Genomic DNA, 25,809 nt, shown 5'->3' with positions numbered 1-25,809 from the left:
CATCTGCAAGATATACCTGTTCCTCCAAATTGTTCTGCTGATATGCAGAAGAGGTTTAGATCCATAGACTGAGTATTTCTTATGCCATTTGACTTGCTGTTTTGTAGTAAATCCGGCACTATTGCATCAAAAATAGCTTATATGTCAGACATAGGTCACCTCTTACCAGTCTGCTGGATACCAAGCCCAATTATAGTGACAGAACCTTGAGTCAGTCAGTGTCAGACATATCGTTTAGGCCTTTGATACTTTTAGTAAGATATCTATGAGGGCAGTATATTCAATGAGTGGCCTAAGGAGGGCTGATTAAAGGGAGACAATGACATCCCCAGATCTAGATACAATCCCTTTGTTTATAAGCTGTGCAATATAGAAGTACTTCCTCACAACAATGGGCACATGTTGGTCAAATGTTAGGTTACTTTCCAGATAAGTTGTCAAATCCTGGAAAAAATGGGTTAACTCTTAGGGGCATATTGTCATTGTGGTAGTTCCCTGGGATGGATAACTACCCAAAGGACACAATAATGCATTTTTTGGCATTTAATTTCAGTCCATGATTTTAATGCCAGTTATTTGAGGTAAACTTTCCTGCAGGATGGCTAAGTCATTTGGAGATTCAATGACTGCTCCTAGCTTGCAGTAATCTGCAAACTTAGTCATCCAGAACCCTTTGGTATGATATTTACTTTTCTGAAGTAAAAGCCAAAACAGTAAATTATTAGGACTTATAGTGCAAACTGGAAGGAGGTAGACCAGTCTATTTTAGGGTTTAGAAGTTTGTCATGGTGGGGAGGTAGTAGAGATTCAGCATTAACAAGGACATGAAGGTTACCAGTTATGACTGGGAAGGCTGTATTTAAATATAGTATACAGTGTCCAGCATAGAAGAAAAAACAGTCTGACTTTGCTGGCTTAAACTCACCCATATAACAAACGGCTTGCAAGGAAAAAGGGAGTTAACCTATTAGTTATGCCTTTAGGCAAACATTTTGTGAGGTGACTAACTTTCTTCTCCTTTTCATCTTGAATAGCAGGCATACTGAGTTATAAATAACCAGATAAATTGCAGTGGAAGGTATTGTCAAAGCATATGGAAGGTCATGACCTAATAATGTGTAATGGGAAGTGATGGCAGGCAATTTTTAGGGTACTTGGCATTTGTTAACATGTCTAAAATAAGGAGAAATTTGTTGTAAGATGTATCAAACATACTATGTGTCCTGGAACATTTACTAATGTTGTTGTGTCTTTCGACTTTTCCCGGTTAGGGGTCGCCACAGCGTAACTCCGGTCCGCTAATGATTGGCAGTAGATTTTTATGTGCTGGCTTGCCGGGCCTAACACACAACCTTCAACGAAGGAACACCCATTCACGCATGTCACCATACTGAAGAATTTACTAATATTGCAGGTAATTATTGCTCACAAGAGTTAAACTAATGGTTCTGATCTCTCGATCCATTTCCTCACCCTGTCCAGATAAAGGCACAGGATTTTACAGCATGACTGGTTATTCAGACATTCCAGGATGACATATAGAAGGTACTGCAGTTGTTTTGGGACAGTAGTTACTTAATACTCCCATACAAGAAGTGATGGAAGGGCAGAGATAGTTATAATGGGTATCAGTGGCAGCATCTAGGAAATGCATTACCTCAGACTGAAAGTCCAGTTCTCCCCATACTTTTTGATTACTATAATTAATGCATTCTATTAGTGATACTGACCTATTTTGAATAAACTGTGGAACTTCATACCACTAGAGTTAAAGCTTACAGAAAACAACAAATTGTTAAAAGTCTGCTAAAACAGCATCTATAAGGCAATTCACTCTGCTCTAACTGTACACCTGGATAATTTCTGATCCTGAAGAAAATGTAAGCTGCAACAGCTCTAACAATACATTAAATGCTCTGTACTAAAGTCCATTATGGTGATTATTACACTTTCCCTTCTATCTACTACTGTAAACATTTAACTTATATTTGTTAACTACCTACTCCTAATTAATCCTCCCTCTCCCACATCGTATCTCTGATGTGAATATCCCACCACTGCCAACCAATATGTGACAACCCTCCATTTGTGGGCCAATAATCAAGGACCCTCAATTCTCACCACTGGCACCAGTGAGGGACATTCACTGTGAGGATAACAGGTACACACACAGTATTTCCAGATGCAGCTCTGTGCATCAAGTGCAATTTCCCTTAAGAGCACACAGAGACCACAGTCAGTCTGGTGCTGGTTTCTCCCTCTTTCTCCATATCCCCAATAAGACTCCCCACTGGCACGCTATAGAGTTGAGATTTCAGCTGAGTGTCCAAGCCAAGGCCTCCAGTACCCTCTCTGTCCAACCAGTGCTTCGTGTCCCTGCCCAAGTAGCTGACACACACACACACACACACACACACACACACACACACACACACACACACACACACACACACACACACACACACACACACACCTGTGAAATGCTGGCACAGGTTTACTAGCTATGCTCCCTTTTGCCCAGTCTATAAGGGAATTATGGCTGCCACCAGACACTCCTGCCAGCTACCTTAAGGCTCTTCCAATGGTATCCAATATACTGAGTGAAATAATAGTAATGCAAATGGTAGTTTGACCAAGAGCAAGGGTATTAGGAATGGTCCACACAGTGTTACCAAATAAATATGCCAGTACTCTCAAAATTTAAATATCTCTACAAAGATCAGCCACAATGAAAGGTTTAAATATATTTATTATACAATGACTGGTCATTAATATTCAAAAAGTAGCATGCTGATTGGTTAGCCCAACCAGCGTGCGCATTGTAAATCCTAACATATACCAATGGAAAAAGGTCCAGTCGCCTGGACTTTTTTCCACTAATATATGCCATAAAAATTTCACTTTCTTTCCCTTAAACAAACAAAAAAATAAAATAAATAAACTTGCACAACCTGACACTTGAAACAAACAAGAGAGATGGGACAGACAAAAATAAAAGAATAATTAGGTATGCTATGAAAAACTAGAGAAATGTACCTGATTATCCTTTTATTGTCTATGTCCGGTCTTTCCCATACCTTCAAAGTGTCCTGGTATCTTTCAAAAAAAAAAAAAAAAAAGGCAGTGGAGATCTTCCTTTCTTCATTGCTTCCTGTATACAGCACCCATCACACAGCACTGATACTGCATAAGTGTGGGAACAAAAGTCCCATACGCGTGTGTAATACATCAAAAAAAGCAGCGGGATATCCATGGAAAGGGGAAGAACAACAGTAATCCATCATACAATGACATTATTTAACAAAAGTAAGTAATTTTTTTTAAATAATGTCATTGTATTATAGCACTAACCGACTCCGTAGTGTGGTATATTGAAGATTTACCCACTGTTGTCTTTGTTTAATCACTCGAGCTTCTCCCTCATGATTAAAACACACCAACCATGGGTAAATATTCAATATACCACACTGATGTCATCGGTTATTGCTATAGTAATCAATAATAAAACAACAAATAACTACTAAGTATAATTTCACAATGACATCAGAGTTCAAAGCACAGGAAATAGTTAAAATAACACTGAAGGACAGGCTCAGACAAATGAAGAAAAACAATATCTAAACTAAGCTTCACTATATTCCTGACTCTAAGAGAGTTACTATTCCCTACTTACTTAGTAGAGCAAGGCAGATGATGTGGTGAATGGTTCTTCTTGTTGTCAGGCCTAAGACAGAATTGATAATGCGCTGTCTCACTAAGAGACTTCTCAAAATAATATCTAAAACATTACTTCTGAGATAGCTTGCAGAATGACATTACTTCTGATCATCTAAATTCTAGTTCACATGTAAAACCCCCATTGCTGGAAGCTGGCAGGACGTAGCACCTACCTGTAAAAATACACACAAGAGGACTTTTCCTCAGATCTTTGGCAGGTGTTGGAAGTCATAAAACAGTTGCATACCTCCACACTTTCAGAGTAGCCCTAAAATCTAATCCTAAAAAAGTCTGGAACTCTATTAACCAAATATTACATCCCGGTAATCTTAGCTCCCCCAGTCCATGCCCAGACAAGACGTCTGAAGAAACTGCCACTATCTTCAATACCTATTTTATCGATTCAATATCTAAGCTACTGAACCCTAAACCAAACTCCTCTACTATTAACATCTCCAACTTTTCTGAACCTAGTGTCCAGCATAGAAGGAAAAAACAGTCTGACTTTGCTGGCTTAAACTCACCCATATAACAAACGGCTTGCAAGGAAAAAGGGAGTTAACCTATTAGTTATGCCTTTAGGCAAACATTTTGTGAGGTGACTAACTTTCTTCTCCTTTTCATCTTGAATAGCAGGCATACTGAGTTATAAATAACCAGATAAATTGCAGTGGAAGGTATTGTCAAAGCATATGGAAGGTCATGACCTAATAATGTGTAATGGGAAGTGATGGCAGGCAATTTTTAGGGTACTTGGCATTTGTTAACATGTCTAAAATAAGGAGAAATTTGTTGTAAGATGTATCAAACATACTATGTGTCCTGGAACATTTACTAATGTTGTTGTGTCTTTCGACTTTTCCCGGTTAGGGGTCGCCACAGCGTAACTCCGGTCCGCTAATGATTGGCAGTAGATTTTTATGTGCTGGCTTGCCAGGCCTAACACACAACCTTCAACGAAGGAACACCCATTCACGCATGTCACCATACTGAAGAATTTACTAATATTGCAGGTAATTATTGCTCACAAGAGTTAAACTAATGGTTCTGATCTCTCGATCCATTTCCTCACCCTGTCCAGATAAAGGCACAGGATTTTACAGCATGACTGGCTATTCAGACATTCCAGGATGACATATAGAATGTACTGCAATTGTTTTGGGACAGTAGTTACTTAATACTCCCATACAAGAAGTGATGGAAGGGCAGAGATAGTTATAATGGGTATCAGTGGCAGCATCTAGGAAATGCATTACCTCAGACTGAAAGTCCAGTTCTCCCCATACTTTTTGATTACTTTAATTAATGCATTCTATTAGTGATACTGACCTATTTTGAATAAACTGTGGAACTTCATACCACTAGAGTTAAAGCTTACAGAAAACAACAAATTGTTAAAAGTCTGCTAAAACAGCATCTATAAGGCAATTCACTCTGCTCTAACTGTACACCTGGATAATTTCTGATCCTGAAGAAAATGTAAGCTGCAACAGATCTAACAATACATTAGATGCTCTGTACTAAAGTCCATTATGGTGATTATTACACTTTCCCTTCTATCTACTACTGTAAACATTTAACTTATATTTGTTAACTACCTACTCCTAATTAATCCTCCCTCTCCCACATTGTATCTCTGATGTGAATATCCCACCACTGCCAACCAATATGTGACAACCCTCCACTTGTGGGCCAATAATCAAGGACCCTCAATTCTCACCACTGGCACCAGTGAGGGACATTCACTGTGAGGATAACAGGTACACACACAGTATTTCCAGATGCAGCTCTGTGCATCAAGTGCAATTTCCCTTAAGAGCACACAGAGACCACAGTCAGTCTGGTGCTGGTTTCTCCCTCTTTCTCCATATCCCCAATAAGACTCCCCACTGGCACGCTATAGAGTTGAGATTTCAGCTGAGTGTCCAAGCCAAGGCCTCCAGTACCATCTCTGTCCAACCAGTGCTTCGTATCCCTGCCCAAGTAGCTGACACACACACACACACACACACACACACACACACACACACACACACACACACACACACACACACACCTGTGAAATGCTGGCACAGGTTTACTAGCTATGCTCCCTTTTGCCCAGTCTATAAGGGAATTATGGCTGCCACCAGACACTCCTGCCAGCTACCTTAAGGCTCTTCCAGTGGTATCCAATATACTGAGTGAAATAATAGTAATGCAAATGGTAGTTTGACCAAGAGCAAGGGTATTAGGAATGGTCCACACAGTGTTACCAAATAAATATGCAAGTACTCTCAAAATTTAAATATCTCTACAAAGATCAGCCACAATGAAAGGTTTAAATATATTTATTATACAATGACTGGTCATTAATATTCAAAAAGTAGCATGCTGATTGGTTAGCCCAACCAGCGTGCGCATTGTAAATCCTAACATATACCAATGGAAAAAGGTCCAGTCGCCTGGACTTTTTTCCACTAATATATGCCATAAAAATTTCACTTTCTTTCCCTTAAACAAACAAAAAAATAAAATAAATAAGCTTGCACAACCTGACACTTGAAACAAACAAAAGAGATGGGACAGACAAAATAAAAGAATAATCAGATGCAGCTATGAAAAACTAGAGAAATGTACCTGATTATCGTTTATTGTCTATGTCAGTCTTTCCGTACCTTCAGAGTGTCCTGGTATCTTTCAAAAAAAAAAAGGCAGTGGAGATCTTCCTTTCTTCATTGCTTCCTGTATACAGCACCCATCACACAGCACTGATACTGCATAAGTGTGGGAACAAAGTCCCATCTGGCGTGTAGTACATCAAAAAAAGCAGTGGGATATGCATGGAAAGGGGAAAAACAACAATAATCCATCATACAATGACATTATTTAACAAAAGTAAGTATTTTTTTTTAAATAATGTCATTGTATTATAGCACTAACCGACTCCGTAGTGTGGTATATTGAAGATTTACCCACTGTTGTCTTTGTTTAATCACTCGAGCTTCTCCCTCATGATTAAAACACACCAACCATGGGTAAATATTCAATATACCACACTGATGTCATCGGTTATTGCTATAGTAATCAATAATAAAACAACAAATAACTACTAAGTATAATTTCACAATGACATCAGAGTTCAAAGCACAGGAAATAGTTAAAATAACACTGAAGGACAGGCTCAGACAAATGAAGAAAACCAATATCTAAACTAAGCTTCACTATATTCCTGACTCTAAGAGAGTTACTATTCCCTACTTACTTAGTAGAGCAAGGCAGATGATGTGGTGAATGGTTCTTCTTGTTGTCAGGCCTAAGACAGAATTGATAATGCGCTGTCTCACTAAGAGACTTCTCAAAATAATATCTAAAACATTACTTCTGAGATAGCTTGCAGAATGACATTACTTCTGATCATCTAAATTCTAGTTCACATGTAAAACCCCCATTGCTGGAAGCTGGCAGGACGTAACACCTACCTGTAAAAATACACACAAGAGGACTTTTCCTCAGATCTTTGGCAGGTGTTGGAAGTCATAAAACAGTTGCATACCTCCACACTTTCAGAGTAGCCCTAAAATCTAATCCTAAAAAAGTCTGGAACTCTATTAACCAAATATTACATCCCGGTAATCTTAGCTCCCCCAGTCCATGCCCAGACAAGACGTCTGAAGAAACTGCCACTATCTTCAATACCTATTTTATCGATTCAATATCTAAGCTACTGAACCCTAACCCAAACTCCTCTACTATTAACATCTCCAACTTTTCTGAACCTAGTGTCCAGCATAGAAGGAAAAAACAGTCTGACTTTGCTGGCTTAAACTCACCCATATAACAAACGGCTTGCAAGGAAAAAGGGAGTTAACCTATTAGTTATGCCTTTAGGCAAACATTTTGTGAGGTGACTAACTTTCTTCTCCTTTTCATCTTGAATAGCAGGCATACTGAGTTATAAATAACCAGATAAATTGCAGTGGAAGGTATTGTCAAAGCATATGGAAGGTCATGACCTAATAATGTGTAATGGGAAGTGATGGCAGGCAATTTTTAGGGTACTTGGCATTTGTTAACATGTCTAAAATAAGGAGAAATTTGTTGTAAGATGTATCAAACATACTATGTGTCCTGGAACATTTACTAATGTTGTTGTGTCTTTCGACTTTTCCCGGTTAGGTCGCCACAGCGTAACTCCGGTCCGCTAATGATTGGCAGTAGATTTTTATGTGCTGGCTTGCCGGGCCTAATGCACAACCTTCAACGAAGGAACGCCCATTCACGCATGTCGCCACACAGAAGAATTTACTAATATTGCAGGTAATTATTGCTCACAAGAGTTAAACTAATGGTTCTGATCTCTCCATCCATTTCCTCACCCTGTCCAGATAAAGGCACAGGATTTTACAGCATGACTGGTTATTCAGACATTCCAGGATGACATATAGAAGGTACTGCAATTGTTTTGGGACAGTAGTTACTTAACACTCCCATACAAGAAGTGATGGAAGGGCAGAGATAGTTATAATGGGTATCAGTGGCAGCATCTAGGAAATGCATTACCTCAGACTGAAAGTCCAGTTCTCCCCATACTTTTTGATTACTATAATTAATGCATTCTATTAGTGATACTGACCTATTTTGAATAAACTGTGGAACTTCATACCACTAGAGTTAAAGCTTACAGAAAACAACAAATTGTTAAAAGTCTGCTAAAACAGCATCTATAAGGCAATTCACTCTGCTCTAACTGTGCACCTGGATAATTTCTGATCCTGAAGAAAATGTAAGCTGCAACAGATCTAACAATACATTAGATGCTCTGTACTAAAGTCCATTATGGTGATTATTACACTTTACCTTCTATCTACTACTGTAAACATTTAACTTATATTTGTTAACTATCTACGCCTAATTAAACCTCCCTCTCCCACATCGTATCTCTGATGTGAATATCCCACCACTGCCAACCAATATGTGACAACCCTCCACTTGTGGGCCAATAATCAAGGACCCTCAATTCTCACCACTGGCACCAGTGAGGGACATTCACTGTGAGGATAACAGGTACACACACAGTATTTCCAGATGCAGCTCTGTGCATCAAGTGCAATTTCCCTTAAGAGCACACAGAGACCACAGTCAGTCTGGTGCTGGTTTCTCCCTCTTTCTCCATATCCCCAATAAGACTCCCCACTGGCACGCTATAGAGTTGAGATTTCAGCTGAGTGTCCAAGCCAAGGCCTCCAGTACCCTCTCTGTCCAACCAGTGCTTCGTGTCCCTGCCCAAGTAGCTGACACACACACACACACACACACACACACACACACACACACACACACACACACACACACACACACACACACACACACACACACCTGTGAAATGCTGGCACAGGTTTACTAGCTATGCTCCCTTTTGCCCAGTCTATAAGGGAATTATGGCTGCCACCAGACACTCCTGCCAGCTACCTTAAGGCTCTTCCAGTGGTATCCAATATACTGAGTGAAATAATAGTAATGCAAATGGTAGTTTGACCAAGAGCAAGGGTATTAGGAATGGTCCACACAGTGTTACCAAATAAATATGCAAGTACTCTCAAAATTTAAATATCTCTACAAAGATCAGCCACAATGAAAGGTTTAAATATATTTATTATACAATGACTGGTCATTAATATTCAAAAAGTAGCATGCTGATTGGTTAGCCCAACCAGCGTGCGCATTGTAAATCCTAACATATACCAATGGAAAAAGGTCCAGTCGCCTGGACTTTTTTCCACTAATATATGCCATAAAAATTTCACTTTCTTTCCCTTAAACAAACAAAAAAATAAAATAAATAAGCTTGCACAACCTGACACTTGAAACAAACAAGAGAGATGGGACAGACAAAAATAAAAGAATAATCAGGTACGCTATGAAAAACTAGAGAAATGTACCTGATTATCGTTTTATTGTCTATGTCCGGTCTTTCCCGTACCTTCAGAGTGTCCTGGTATCTTTCAAAAAAAAAAAAAAAAGGCAGTGGAGATCTTCCTTTCTTCATTGCTTCCTGTATACAGCACCCATCACACAGCACTGATACTGCATAAGTGTGGGAACAAAAGTCCCATACGCGTGTGTAGTACATCAAAAAAAGCAGTGGGATATGCATGGAAAGGGGAAAAACAACAATAATCCATCATACAATGACATTATTTAACAAAAGTAAGTAATTTTTTTTAAATAATGTCATTGTATTATAGCACTAACCGACTCCGTAGTGTGGTATATTGAAGATTTACCCACTGTTGTCTTTGTTTAATCACTCGAGCTTCTCCCTCATGATTAAAACACACCAACCATGGGTAAATATTCAATATACCACACTGATGTCATCGGTTATTGCTATAGTAATCAATAATAAAACAACAAATAACTACTAAGTATAATTTCACAATGACATCAGAGTTCAAAGCACAGGAAATAGTTAAAATAACACTGAAGGACAGGCTCAGACAAATGAAGAAAACCAATATCTAAACTAAGCTTCACTATATTCCTGACTCTAAGAGAGTTACTATTCCCTACTTACTTAATAGAGCAAGGCAGATGATGTGGTGAATGGTTCTTCTTGTTGTCAGGCCTAAGACAGAATAGATAATGCGCTGTCTCACTAAGAGACTTCTCAAAATAATATCTAAAACATTACTTCTGAGATAGCTTGCAGAATGACATCACTTCTGGTCATCTAAATTCTAGTTCACATGTAAAACCCCCATTACTCGAAGCTGGCAGGACTTAGCACCTACCTGTAAAAATACACACAAGAGGACTTTTCCTCAGATCTTTGGCAGGTGTTGGAAGTCATAAAACAGTTGTATACCTCCACACTTTCAGAGTAGCCCTAAAATCTAATCCTAAAAAAGTCTGGAACTCTATTAACCAAATATTACATCCCGGTAATCTTAGCTCCCCCAGTCCATGCCAAGACAAGACGTCTGAAGAAACTGCCACTATCTTCAATACCTATTTTATCGATTCAATATCTAAGCTACTGAACCCTAACCCAAACTCCTCTACTATTAACATCTCCAACTTTTCTGAACCTAATCCTAATACTATCTCCTCAAATACCTTCTCCCTCAAACCTTTACCTACTAGCTACATTAAAACTCTACTCTCTAAATTAAAACCATGCTCAGCATCAGCTGACAATATTCCTTCCACTTTTCTTCTACTAGTGGCTGACTCTTTTGCTCTCTCTGTATCTATCCTAATCAATCACTCTATTTCTGAATCTAAAGTCTCTTCCATCTGGAAACAATGCTACACTCTACCTATACACAAAGGAAGTAACTCCTCTGATAACTCCAACTTTAGACCTATCGCTATCCTCTCCTCACTATCTAAAGTACTAGAAAAATGTATTCATATTCAAGTTATGCAGTATCTAATACAGGAAAATCTGCTTACACCCACTCAACACGGCTTCATACCCAAACATAGCACCACTACAGCTCTATTATCCTTCCTCAGCATTGTCTCTGCAGCCATGGACGACCATAAACTTATTTCTTGCCTATTCTTGGACCTCTCAAAAGCTTTCAACACTGTCTCACACTCTCTTCTGCTGCACAAACTGCATAACCTCAACTTCTCCTTGATACTGTTGCATGGTTCTCCAGCTACCTTACCGACAGATCTCAATCAGTGAGATGGCACTCTGCACTCTCCCCTCCTCTCCCTGTAAAAATGGGTGTACCTCAAGGGTCTATCCTAGGGCCTTTACTTTTTAATATCTTTACTAATCAGCTCTATACCTCCTGTCCTCAGTCATCTTTAGTGCAATACGCAGATTACTCTACAGTCATCACCACAGCCAACTCTCCCTCTAAGCTCTTCTCAGCTACTCAGGCATCTTTTAACTTAGTTGAAACATGGCTCTCCAACAATCCTTAACCCTAAAAAACAAAGCTGTTACTCTTCCTACCTAAAATGTTCAACAATATTAAATCCTCCTTCTCCATATAGTCCCTTAATAACACTCCCATTCAGGTAGAATCCGGCACGAAGCTCTTAGATGTAACCATCTACGATCAGCTTAAATTTGACTTGCATGTTAATAACTGTATCAAAAAGACTCATTCAAAACTAGGGCTCCTTTACTGTAACAAGAAATTCCTTACCTCTGAAGCCAAGATTACTCTCTCTTACTTACATTCTACTCAGTCTAATCTACAGTTCTCAAATTCTCACAAATCTTAACTCAGCACTCCTGATCAAACTCGAATCTACCTACAACAAGGTTGCTAGATTTGCTGCCCAACAAACCTACAAATCCCATCACTGTCTCTCTCTAAAATACCTAAACTGGCTTGAATTACCCCACCAGCTTCTTCTCTCTCAGCTCCAGATCATCCATTCTATCCTATACCAGCCTTCCTACTGCCCAGCACTATCCCCTCTCATCTCCCATTATTCTCCCTCCAGATCTCTCCGAAGCTTTAACCAAGACCTACTACAAATCTACAAACCCAAGTCTAAAGTTGAACGCAGCATGTTCAGCTATCACCTCACTGTTGTTTGGAATAGGCTCCCACTAGAAATCAGGACCCTTACACATCCTAAACAATTTGACAGCCACCAAAGAGCACTTTAAAAGTCACTGGTTCTGCCACAGCACTCTCCCTCTTTAAACATCCCCTACTTCTCATATCTTAATCTACTTTCTGCCCTTAACTCACTCTTCTCACTAGCTCTCTCTAATCTTCCTTGACTAATCTTTGTACCATCTCCTAAAATCTATTAAGCAAGTCGCCTCAGAGAAACATTCTGTTGTAATTGTCTTGCCTTCATGCAACTACATTATGATAAAACTGTGTTTTGTAACCACTTACCCCAAAAACTATATTCATCTTAATGACATATTTATTTTTATACATCTTGAAATAGTTTTTCCTATACCGCTGATTATTGACACTGTAAAACATTGTATTGCTACTTAATGCCTTGTAATAATCCTGTAACATTAACCAAAAAAGATCAGGTACCGTAACCAGGAAACAAGTATCAGTCACAAAAAGGTACCAATAGGAGGTGCTGAAATAATCACCGTGCAAAGATGTAGCAGCCACAAACAGATTTATTGCATAAACGCCAACCAAAATCCACAGCGTTTTCATCCACTGACTTCTTCAGATGTACAAACAAATTCATAAGTTAAGGCAGCTTATATACCCTCCCCTAAATGTTTAATTGAATAATTTATTAACATATTTAATCAATTCCGTACAACTTCCCCCTTAAAGCCATAATAACCATACTAATACTAATATAAAAGCCATACATATTTATTTATTTGTTGACCGGGCTAGTCTAGCTGGATATATGTCCATTTTCAGTAGAGGCGCGGGGAGAAAAGCTCCATGTGCAAAACAGTATGAATACAACAATAAACAATATATGATAGACCAAAAATAGAATAGAACAAAATATAATAAAAAACATTTTAAGTATGGTCATGAAAAAGTCTACAGAATAATAGAAAAAAAACCACATTTAAAATATGGTCATGAAAAAGTCTACAGAAGAATATATGCAATGTATACGACGGTAAAGCAGTTAAACAATGATGATAATAAAGAAGTAAATATGAAGAATTCAGTCACAGGATTCATAATAAGCAGCTTTAGAAGGGAAGGGTAGAGGATGCAGGTGGTTGTAGTGAGAAGAAGCAGCAGTTAGTCAGGGATAATACAGGAACATAACCAGTGTTTCTTGAGATGAAGCTTGAGCTTCTTTTTGAAAAGTTTATGAGAGCAGAGAGTAGTAATTTCAGTGGGTAGAAGATTCCATAGCTTACCAACGGTGTTACAGAAGAGGGAGTCGCCTGCTACATTGTTAGCTCTGCTGGTATTAAACAGTAGTTTATTAGCAGAGCGTAAGTTTTTAGGATTATGGTAGAGGGTAAGTATGCTTGAGAGTATAGGAGTATTAGAGGGTTGATACATTCTTTTATGGGCAATAGTAAGCTGTGAAAAATGAAGATGCTGCAGAAATTCTAACCAATCGAGTTGTATAAGATTTAGACAGTGGTGAGTTCGGAAAGGAGAGGCAGCAGCAAATCTGGCAATATTATTATAGGATACAGTCAGCTTGTGAATGTTGGTTTTAGAAAGGTTTGTATAGATGGGTGAGGCATAGAGTAGAGTAGAAATGAGATGAGTTCTGGCTATAGCAGTCCTGGCTGTTGGAGTAAGAAAGGGTTTGATTCTATAGAGGGATCCAAGTTTCTTGTTGATCGTTTTTATTGTACTGTTAATATGTGTGTCAAAGTTAAGGTTATTGTCAATAGTTATTCTTAGGAGCTTGGTAGTTGGGTCTGGAGAGATAACAGTGCCATTGTTAGATGTAAGTGTAAATTCTATGGGGGTGGACATACGTGTTGGGGAGAAGAGTAGCAGTTTTGTTTTCTTAGGATTTAGGAGGAGACAGCGGTTTATAAGCCATTGTTCCACAGTGTTAAATACATTCTGGGTTATGTTTTGCAGTTCAATTTGAGAGGTAGCTGAGCAGATAATAGTGGAGTCATCTGCATACTGAATGCAGGTAGAATGAGGAATTGCTGAGTGAAGATCATTAATATAGATGGAAAATAGGAGCAGCCCTAATATGGAGCCCTGAGGGACACCAAGGGAGATAGGTAGGATATTTGATAGATTATTGTGCCAGAGTACCGCTTGTTTTCTGTTATTAAGGTAAGATTTGAACCAGTTGATGTTTAATGGGTCAAGGGACAGAGATTGCATGATATGCAAGAGCAGCTGGTGATGAACCATGTCGAAGGCTTTGGATAAATCAACGAATACTGCAGAGGAATGAAAGCCGTTGTTACGATTATTGTTAATACAGTCTGAAAAAGATAGCAGGGCAGTGGTGGTACTATGGTAAGGTCTGAAGCCATGGTGACAGTTAGCCAGTAGCTTATTTTGGAGAAGGTGGTTTAGAAGTTGTTTCTGAATACATTTTTCCATAATTTTTGCCAGGGGAGATAACAAGGCTATGGGACGAAAATTAGAGAAATCATTTGAGTTCCCACCTTTGTGTAGAGGAATAATATAAGAAATTTTCCAGATGGTCGGGATATGTCCTTCACTAATGGTTCTGTTGATAAGAATGGATATAGGGTAGGTTATAGATTTGGCTCCTATTTGAAGGTATTCTGTTGGGAGTTGGTCAGCTGAGGGGGTGGAAGTTTTAAGTTTTATTAGAAGAGAGCAAATAGTAGAAGTAGACACTGGTTGCAATAGAAAGGAAGGAGGAGGATTTACAAAAGAATTAGGCAGGTTTGCGGTGTCTGGTTTAAGATGGCTAGCAAGAGATTGGATGGCATTGGTAAAGAAGGAGTTAAAGGAGTTGGCAGTGTGAATGGGATTATCTGGGTTGGAGCCTAGAGGGTTGGGAGTGACTGATGTCCTGGATGAAGAAGTTTGTTAATGCTGTTCCAGAACATGTGAGGTTTATTAAGATGGGTTTGCTGTATTTGGAGGTAAAAGTTCTTTTTATCTAGCACTATGGCTTTTTTAGTATAATTTCTTAGTTGTCTGAAAATTAAGTGATCTAATGGGTTTTTGGTAGAACGCCATTTCACCCAGGCTTTGTTTCTCAGATGGATTTTATGCCTTGAAGTGTTTGAGAGCCAAGGTGCAGGTTTAGCTTTACATCTAATAGAACGTAATGGGGCATGGTGATTCAGGATGGATAAGAATGTGGAATTAAAATATGCAACAGCTTCATCAAGTGAAAGGTATTTCAGTGGTGACCAATTACATTGTTTAAGTTCTGTAAGGAATAGATCGTGGTTAAATTGTTTTTTGGAGCGAACAGTTCTGGCAATGTTGGGATGAGTAAGGTTAGTTTTAGATCTAATAAAATAGGTTAGGGAGTGGTCACTTAGATCATCTGGGAGGGTCCTTACTTTGTAGGTATGTAGAGGATTATTAGTAAGTATCCAGTCCAAGATAGTTTCTTTGTTGTTGGGTTTGTGAGTTCTGGTAGAGGAGTTGATAGTTTGAGTAAAGCCATATAGGTTAATGTGGGTAGAAGGGTGTGAACTATTACAGGACTGCCAATCAATATTGAGGTCACCTAAAATTATAGTTTCCTGAGGGAGGTTGATAGTAAGCCAGTTCAGGATATTTTCAAGGGTATTAATATTGTTTCCTGGTGGTAGGTATAGGCAGATGACATTTATAGCTTTATTAGGGTTGACCTGAAGTTTAGTGATAAGTAATTCAGCTTTGTTGTCTAAGCATGGGTTAAGGTCAATGGTGCTAATTTGGATTTTGGTTTTGTAGAGGATTGCAACCCCTCCTCCCTTTTTGGTAGTACAGTCATTTCTAATGATATTATAACCATGAGAGGTAACTTCATTATCTTTGATTGTGGGTTTAAGCCAAGTTTCAGATAGGCATAGGATATCAAATTGGTGGACATCTAGTAGGGCATGGAGGTGTGGGATTTTATTATTAATGCTGCGTATATTAAGATGTGCTATGAGGAGAGTTTTCTGGCTTGGAAGGGGTTATGGAGCTACTATTAATTAGAGTATATTTATCAGTGGTAGAGGTATGATTAGGACCAGGGTTTGGGTGAATGTCTCCATCTAGTAGGGAGTGAAGGTATGTAAAGTATTTTTGGTAAAGTAGTTTGTAAGAATGGATAAGTATTTTTTTGTTATTGGTATGATTATATTTAATGGGTGCTAGTCTGTGAAATTTGGGAAGTATGTAGATGGGTGTGGATGTAATATTTAAAGAGATTGGAGTAATGGTAAGTGGTAATGTGGAAGTATATTTTGTGGGAAAGGGGGTAGATGAGTAAAGTGGTTGTTCGTACGAGGTTAAGAGATAGTAAAAAGAGAAGGAAGTAGTGTGAGAATGAGAAGTAGTTGAGTTAGGAGGTGGGTGGGAGATGTTGGCATTGTGGCGTGAAATAGTTGATAGTTGATTGTGTGGTGTGATAGGTAACTTGGTGTAGTGGTGAATGTAGTGTGGGAAGTGAATAACAGATTTAATTGGGGGTGGGTGTGACTAATACTAATGTGTTAAGGGAGGTGTGATGTGATAATGATGTGAGCAGTGGTATTGGTGCAGTATTAAAGGGGGTGTGGTGTAGGAGGAATAAGTGTAGGGGCCCTGGGGGCAGGTGGGAATTGGGGGCAGGGTAGGGGAGCGGAGTGAGCCCACAGGGCGAACGGAGCGGGAAGAGACAAGGAGTCCTGTATCCAAGAGGACAATCAGGGAGAATAGAGAGGCAACAGGTGAGTGTATAGGTGGAAAGTGTAACAGGGAGGTGAGAGGCTTAACAGTGGGAGATGTAGGATGCTTAGAGGGGTGGATAGAGATATTAGACCCTTAGGGTACAGTAAAACTATAAAGACACAGGGTTTAACTAGAGCTAGGAATCTAGTAATGGTGGCCTAGTACGAGAAGAGCTATAGTTAAGAACAGAAGGTGTAGCTAGTAAGATATAAAGGGAGAGTGTAAGGATATAAGTTAGACAGCAAGTAAAGATGCGCCACCTAGTGGGCAGTCACAAGAATTATGGAGTATGCCACAGCTGAGGTATTTCCAGGCTGAAGGAGAATGAGGAGATAGAGGAGAGGAACCAGTATAGAGTTGGGTAGGCAGGATAAAATAATGGGAAACAGAGTGTGAGATAGGCTGGAAGTGGGGATATGACAGACTGCTATGGGGGGGGGGGGTTGGCTGCTGCCGTACCAAACTCGGGAGACTCACCTAACCTGGCAGAGTAGTTATGTATTATTATGGATACAGTCTTTAGTTAACTCTAGCAAACATACTTTCTGTTTCAGTGTTCCTGGGTGTACTCTCAGGGAGCTGATAGGTGAACTACTTTACACTGAGAGTGATACCATGTGAATCAAGGCAGGGCAGTTTCAGGCAGTCAGGGTTAGAACTAGGAACTCAGAGCTGCAATGTATAGAGAGAGAGAGAAACAGGTAGTGAGGGAAGCAATATAATAGCTAGACAACACAGGCAAACCTTTAAATAGACATTATAGTATATCAAAACCCAGCAGGAAAAACAATAGTATACAACACAGGTAAAATATTTATATAGTGATTTTACTATATGCAAACTTGATGTAAAACAATAGCGTACGTATGTGGCAAACGTACAGTGATAGAACATCAGGCAGACTCTAGTAAGGATAGCACAAATTGTTAGGTCCCATGGGCTAAACGCTGGCAGTTAAATGCGAAAACAGCACCAAAATAATAGTAATGCCAGCTGTGTTCCTTTCTGCTAAAGCAATAAAAGAATAGGATATACTCGCAGCCTTTTTACATAATTTTAACAGTAGAGTGTAGTTAAAGGACCGGAGAATGTAACTAATGACTAAATGATGTGAGTATTAACGCCTGTTAGTGGATTTGCCCACGTGGACAACACCGATAGAAAATTAGCGTGGGCAAGAAAACATTATGCATTCCTGGTAAGTATTAAGATAAATTATGCTGGTAGTATAAATTAAAGGCTGCTTTTTAACAGGTGATACAAAAGAAAAAAAAAATAAACGCCCGTTTGAGGAAGGCCCACATGCAGAACGCTGATTGGAGATAACGTGTGCGTGTCAATTCCAATATGGAGCACACTGTGCACTACTATTATCAAATCAAGTACCTTACACGATATGCAGTTTTAGATATAAATGATGTTAACAGATGCAGGCGAAAGAAAGTCTTATTAGTGTGTGCAAAAAAATTACAATATGGAGCGCACTGTATGCTATTATTAAACAAAATCAAATACCTTACACAATATACAGTTCTAGAAAGTGATTAAGTTTACTATGCAGGCAGTCAGGTAAAGGTTGCTATGTAACACATATTACTGAATAAACCATGCCTAATGCTATCAGATCTAGCAATCTTAACAGTCTTTAAAAGCAGCCAGGTTATGGGAAAACTCACTTCAGGTTAAGCGTAAAACACAACTAAAGCTGATAAAACTAAGCATATTGGTAACAGTTCAAGCAATTGTAAATAGAGGTTTAAAGCAGCCAGATAAACATTAAAGCACACATTCAATTCAAGAGAACATAAAGATGTAAAAATTCAGGTAACATAATATAGAATTTGTAAATAGGATAACTTACTGCAGGTGGCGGTGCCTGAGCAGGGTGGACAGCAAACAGGTCTAGGTGAAAGTGGAACAGATGGCGTCAGCTAGAGAGTGGGTATATTTATAAGGTACGGAAGGTTGTGGGGGGAAGGGGGAGGGGAGATAACAAGTGTAAGAGGTAAATTGCAGAACCCGTGAGATAGGCAAGGTATGTACACAGTATAGGGGGGGAGGAGTTTAAGTCAGGGGAAGAGCACAGAGTGACTAGCGATACAATAGGAGGCCAACAGCATATGGAGTTCAGTGGGAAATAAATAGGTAGGTATTATCTGGAGAGTCATGTAGAGAAGAAAGGACAAAAAGTCATAAGGAGAAGAAAGGACAAGGAGTCCTGTATCCAAGAGGACAATCAGTGAGAATAGAATGGCAACAGGTGAGTGTATAGGTGGAAAGTGTAACAGGGAGGTGAGAGGCTTAACAGTGGGAGATGTAGGATGCTTATGCATATTTAAAATACTTTTTTTTAAAAGGCAGATGAGAAACTCAAACACATCAATACTCTTACTCAAATAAGTGACCCTTTCTAATAAATAACTATAATAATTTAAAAAATAATAAATATTTACTAAATAAATGTATATATATATATATATATATATATATATATATATATATATATATATATATGTATTTGTAAAATACATTAGAAAGTGTGGAATATATAAAAAAAATTACAATTAATGTACAAGAATTGACAACAATAATCTGAAACCCTTAAAAATAGAAGTATAAAATGCATTGCTTCACAGAACATAGGACTAAATTCACTTCTATCCTTCTCCAACTTAGCAGCCCTCATTTGCAGTATGGGAGCAATAGAAATGTGCTCATTAAGCCCGGGGAGTTTGTTAGCTTCCAAGAGTAATTGCCAATATATCTCTCTTACTTCTATTCTGTTCTCCCACGGGCCCCCCCCTAGAATCCTGGTGCACCACTTCAATTACAAAAAAACCCAACTAGGCCTTAGCACACAATAAACTGTGTTTGTATAATGCATTGTTACTGTCCTTTGTTCTAATGGCATTTAGATGTTCATATATTCTCCTTTTTAGTTTTCGTGTAGTTTTACCTATATAGAATGCCCAACACGTCTTACAAAGACCTAGGTATACAAGTCCTGCACTATCACAGTTAGAAAAACTAACACTTTTAATCAAATATTGTCTATTCTTAATGTACACCGAGTCCTGCCTAAGAATATATGAACATTGGGCACAAGACCCACACTTGTAGGTCCCAGGTTTTCATCCTTTCTGTCCCTTATAGTTGTTTTCCAGTAACTCTTTAAGGTTTTTACCTTTCTTATAGGTACATTTCAATGGATTTTTGAACAACATGTCCAGTTCTGAATAGCTACTAAACCTACCCCAATGCTGTGTTATATTTTTAACTTTTTTTGTGTTCTGATTGTAAAACATCACATAATTGCTCGTGAAGTTCTTTTCATTATTCAGGCTCATCTGGGTCCCTTCCCCAATACTTTCCTCCTGTTCAGAGAATGGTGTAGCTTGCCCTGGGTGTCCCCCCCCTCCCTAATCCTAAAATGGGGGCAAATCTAGCACTTCTTCCTTGTTTCACCTCCATCATCACCTCTTCTAATAGGGTAATAGGGTATTTCCTGACCAAAAACATGTCCTTGACATTCTGACTCTCCTGTTCATATTCGTCATCCCTTGATGTCATCCTACAACTATGTATGAACTGGCCCTTGACAATACTCCTCTTCTGTTTAAAGGGGTGAAAACTAGAAAAATACAGGTCGAAGTTAGAAAAAGTTTCCTTCCTGTATATCCCTGAAATAAATTCTTGCTTCAAGGGGTCTTTTCTAATAGTGACATCCAAAAAATTCATCTCATCATGTGAAATATGGTGGGTGAATCTCAAAAATCTTGTGGTCTGATTCAAATACTGGATAAAATCCATTAATTTATCCTCACTACCCTTCCAAAATATACAAATATCATCTAAATATCGCTTGTAGTATATCCAATATTGTTCATATGCAGACTGAAAGACGAACTTTTGTTCCCACATCATCAGAACTATGTTGGCATACGTGAGGGCACAACATGCCCCCATTGCCACCCCTTGTTTCTGCTTAAAAAATTTGCCTTCAAAAAATAGAAAATTCTGCTCTAATATCAGATCCATTAACTCCGTATACAACAGAAAGGTGTTGTGGTCTATGTTTCCATATTGGTTGATGGCTTCCTGAAACCATTCGCAGCCCACACCATACGGTATTACATTAAATAGATCCTGTATGTCCAAGGTTACAAAATTAATAGAATCTGAGTACATATCCTTACCTATACTCCTTAGAAAATCCCAGGAATCCTTAAGTGTACCATTCGAGTTCACCCATATATTTTTTAGCCTTGAGTCCAAGAACTTAGCCAAAGGGTATGTTTTTGATCCATTGGCAGCCACAATTGGTCTCACGGGGGGATCCTCAATATTTTTGTGTCCTTTTGGGATCCCAAATATAGCAGGAATCCTGGGTTTTTCTACTATTAAATATTTATAGGTATCCAAGTTAATAAATTCCTCCTCCAACATATCCTTTAGTATGAAATCTATTTTACGATAAGCCAAATTAATTTTGTTTCTTGAGACCCTAGTGTATCTTACGGTATAATTCAAAATTTCCATCATCTTACTGGAATATAATATACTATCCATAAAAACCACCCCACCCCCTTTGTCAGGTTGCATCACCCTAACATATCTGTTTTCCTGTAAAGATCTAAGTAACCCGAATTCAGCTTGGTTTAAATTATATTTTTTATTTTAGTATGTAACTTCCCTTCTAACCTCTTTTTCCACTTGCAACTCGAAGTTTCTTAACTGGGGGTGCAGCGGTGGATTAAATAAACTAGGCTTCTTGACCTCCATACCCTGATTATACTTTTGCTGTCCGTGAAATAAAATCTCCAAATTCTTCTTTCTTAAAAACAATTTTAAATCCATTAAAGTGACTACTATATTTCCCTTAGTAATAGGAATAAATTTGAATCCTTTAGAAAATAAAGAAAAATGATTTAAGGTAATTTCTTCCCCACTATAATTGTATATACTAAAGTCATTCAAACTATAACGTGGACCATCCACTACAATATCATTATCTGCCCCTATAGCTTCCTGTCCCCCTCCACTGCTTACTTCCATTATTGTCTCCTGCTGTTTGAGGGACCCCTCTGAAAATATTGGACTGATGTCTTTTCTTTTAACCTATCAGACCTCCTAAGGTCGGGGAAGTTTTCATGTCCCATCATGTCCTGTTCCCTTCCCCCATTAAAATCACTTTTTACCTCACAAGGCTGGGCACCCCAAACTTGGGGCTCCCTGTTGTGTTGCGAAAACCCTACCCTATTTTTTTCGTGATTATCTTTACAATTTCCATGGTAAAAAGTGTCTTTTTTAGGGAATGGGTATGCTTTTTTCAATTGGTATTCCCTTAGATCCCTGTCAATTTTTCCACACTTTCTTTTGTAAATAAAATCACATTTGTCCTCAACATATTGTTTGATCATAAAATATTTCCTTTTCTCACTCTCTAAGTTAAACATTAAATCATTAGTCGCCAATTTATTCAAATATTCAATTTCTTTAAATAATTCCTGCATGAGCCTCTCATTCTCCTTAATCAAAGCTCTCATTACATCCTGACCACTTCGGTCAAAAATTTGTAATAAATCTTGATGAAAGGTCGATCCCTCCACAACATTGTTAGGGAATTTGCACATTCTCAGACCTTTTGGTACTATACCCCTGGATATGCAATCCCTCAAATAGCTATTGTCCATACCCAATGACTTAATGTTTGAAAGTTAAATCCTGAAGCTTTTTAATGCTTTCATTATAGGTAATGTCCGCATCAGTCACTTGTTGCTCTTCAACAACATTAAAAATGTTAACAGTACCTTTATGTGTAGAAAACTAATTGTTAATGGTTAACCAAGAAACCAACGCTTCAGAGTCCTTCCATTCATCCGGTCTTCCCATTTCCCGTTGCTGATGAACAGCCATTGCCTCTCGACGTGCACAACACATAAAAACATCCTCCATGCCAATCCCCTGTTGATATGGGCCATTAGAGTTGCTGAAAGGTATTTGCTCTGTGTTACAGAGCCTCGGACGCGCTCCATTACCCCTTGAGCTCTCCAGTCTCGGCTCCCTCTGCGGTTTGGACCTGTTCAGTGTCGCCACTTCCTCCTTGCCTTGTACGTCGTCTGTGTCCATCTGCCTTAACCGACCATCCGCTTCCTGATTGCAGGCTGGTGTTATAGTGTTACCTGAAATGTCCTCCCCAAGTAAACAATTCAAACTGGAAGCAACGTTGCCCACAGCTCCTTGTGAGCCTCCAGTTAGCAATGATATAAGCTGTGTAAGCTGACCTTCCACACGAGTTAAACGTTCCTGGTAATCAGTCCCTTGGAGTGCTTCTCCTCCCTGGGAGTTGTTCTCCACCTCCATGACCTCCATGTAGAACAAAAACCAAAAAACCAAAAAAGATCAGGTACCTTAATCTTGGCCTATCGTAAAATAGATTTCATACTAAAGGATATGTTGGAGGAGGAATTTATTAACTTGGATACCTATAAATATTTAATAGTAGAAAAACCCAGGATTCCTGCTATATTTGGGATCCCAAAAATACACAAAAATATTGAGGATCCCCCCTTGAGACCAATTGTGGCTACCAATGGATCAAAAACATACCCTTTGGCTAAGTACTTGGACTCAAGGCTAAAAAATATATGGGTGAACTCGAATGGTATACTTAAGGATTCCTGGGATTTTCTAAGGAGTATAGGTAAGGATATGTACTCGGATTCTATTATTTTTGTAACCTTGGACATACAGGATCTATTTAATGTAATACCGCATGATGTGGGCTGCGAATGGTTTCAGGAAGCCATCAACCAATATGGAAACATAGACCACAACACCTTTCTGTTGTATACAGAGTTAATGGATCTGATATTAGAGCAGAATTTTCTATTTTTTGAAGGCAAATTTTTTAAGCAGAAACAAGGGGTGGCAATGGGGGCATGTTGTGCCCCCACGTATGCCAACATAGTTCTGATGATGTGGGAACAAAAGTTCATCTTTCAGTCTGCATATGAACAATATTGGATATACTACAAGCGATATTTAGATGATATTTGTATATTTTGGAAGGGTAGTGCGGACAAATTAATGGATTTTATCCAGTATTTGAATCAGACCACAGGATTTTTGAGATTCACTCACCATATTTCACATGATGAGATGAATTTTTTGGATGTCACTATTAGAAAAGTCCCCTTGAAGCAAGAATTTATTTCAGGGATATACAGGAAGGAAACTTTTTCTAATTCTTACCTGTATTTTTCTAGTTTTCACCCCTTTAAACAGAAGAGGAGTATTGTCAAGGGCCAGTTCATACGAAGTTGTAGGATGACATCAAGGGATGACGAATATGAACAGGAGAGTCAGAATGTCAAGGACATGTTTTTGGTCAGGAAATACCCTATTACCCCATTAGAAGAGGTGATGATGGATGTGAAAAAAGGAAGAAGTGCTAGATTTGCCCCCATTTTAGGATTAGGGAGGGGGGACACCCAGGGCAAGCTACACCATTCTCTGAACAGGAGGAAAGTATTGGGGAAGGGACCCAGATGAGCCTGAATAATGAAAAGAACTTCACGAGCAATTATGTGATGTTTTACAATCAGAACACAAAAAAAGTTAAAAATATCATAACACAGTTTTGGGGTAGGTTTAGTAGCTATTCAGAAATGGACATGTTGTTCTAAAATCCATTGAAATTTACCTATAAGAAAGTTGAAAACCTTAAAGAGTTACTGGAAAACACCTATAAGGGGCAGAAAGGACGAAAACCTGGGACCTACAAGTGTGGGTCTTGTGCCCAATGTTCATATATTCTTAGGCAGGACTTGGTGTACATTAAGAATAGACAATATTTGATTAAAAGTGTTAGTTTTTCTAACTGTGATAGTGCAGGACTTGTATACCTAGGTCTTTGTAAGACGTGTGGAGCATTCTATATAGGTAAAACTACACGAAAACTAAAAAGGAGAATATATGAACATCTAAATGCCATTAGAACAAAGGACAGTAACAATGCATTATACAAACACAGTTTATTGTGTGCTAAGGCCCAGTGGGTTTTTTTTGTAATTGAAATGGTGCACCAGGATTTTAGGGGGGGGCCCGTGGGAGAACAGAATAGAAGTAAGAGAGATATATTGGCAATTACTCTTGGAAGCTAACAAACTCCCCAGGCTTATTGAACACATTTCTATTGCAGCCGTACAGAGAATGAGGGCTGCTAAACTGTAGAAGGATAGAAGTGAATTTAGTCCTATGTTCTGTGAAGCAATGCATTTTTTACTTCTATTTTTTAGGGTTTCAGATTATTGTTGTCAATTCTTGTACATTAATTGTAATTTTTTATGTATTCCACACTTTCAAATGTATTTTACAAATACATATATATACATTTTTTTAGTAAATATTTATTATTTTTTAGATTATTATAGTTATTTATTAGAAAGGGTCACTTATCTGAGTAAGAGTATTGATATGTTTGAGTTTCTCATCTGCCTTTTAAAAAAAGTATTTTAAATATGTATGGCTTTTATATTAGTATTAGTATGGTTATTATGGCTTTAAGGGGGAAGTTGTATGGAATTGATTAAATATGTTAATAAATTATTCAATTAAACATTTAGGGGAGGGTATATAAGCTGCCTTAACTGATGAATTTGTTTGTGCATCTGAAGAAGTCAGTGGATGAAAACGCTGTTGATTTTGTTTGGCGTTTATGCAATAAATCTGTTTGTGGCTGCTACATCTTTGCACGGTGATTATTTTGGCACCTCCTATTGGTACCTTTTTGTGACTGAATCCT

The sequence above is a fragment of the Protopterus annectens genome, chromosome 8.part0, assembly GCF_019279795.1.
Source record: "Protopterus annectens isolate FY-2018-M chromosome 8.part0, PAN1.0, whole genome shotgun sequence".
In the NCBI taxonomy this organism is placed as follows: domain Eukaryota; kingdom Metazoa; phylum Chordata; order Ceratodontiformes; family Protopteridae; genus Protopterus; species Protopterus annectens.
The sequence above is the reverse complement of the archived record's forward strand: the minus strand, read 5'-3'. Positions refer to the sequence as shown.